The sequence below is a fragment of the Physeter macrocephalus genome, chromosome 14 (assembly GCF_002837175.3).
Source record: "Physeter macrocephalus isolate SW-GA chromosome 14, ASM283717v5, whole genome shotgun sequence".
Taxonomy (NCBI): domain Eukaryota; kingdom Metazoa; phylum Chordata; class Mammalia; order Artiodactyla; family Physeteridae; genus Physeter; species Physeter macrocephalus.
The window spans coordinates 81,602,106-81,602,620 of record NC_041227.1 but is presented as its reverse complement, the minus strand read 5'-3'; positions in this window follow the sequence as shown (position 1 = coordinate 81,602,620).

Sequence of the window (515 nt, the reverse complement as noted above, 5' to 3'; positions counted from 1 at the left end):
GGAGGAGGCCCAGCATCTCCCACAGATCCAGCGGGTCTGCTGGCTGCTGGGACACTGGTTCCTCCATAGGGATTTTCCCCTTAGGTGTCGGAGATGTCCGCATACCAGGGACGCATGGCCCAGGCAGCAGGGGCTGGGGTGACAGCGTGGACCCTGGCTGCCTCTGAGCTGCCCTCCTAAGTTGGACTACAGAACCCCAGGAGTTTTGCGAATCGGTAAGAACAACAGGCCAGGGCGACGGCCGAGCAGGTAACACAGAGGAAAGGAAATAGCTGAACCCGTGCATCTCTGCAGAGGAGAGGCCCATGCCCAGAGGTCAAGCTCAGGCACTGGGAAGGGCAGCTAGAAGCAGGTTCAGAGGTCGCAGCACTGAGGGGACGCTCTGGCCCCGAGACCACCAGACCAAACCCACTTGAGGGCCAGTCTGCTCAACAGGACAGTGGGTGAAATTCGGATGTGGCCTCAGTGTTAGCTGTCCTCTGTATCCACCATAAACCTCCTGATTCTGATCATTG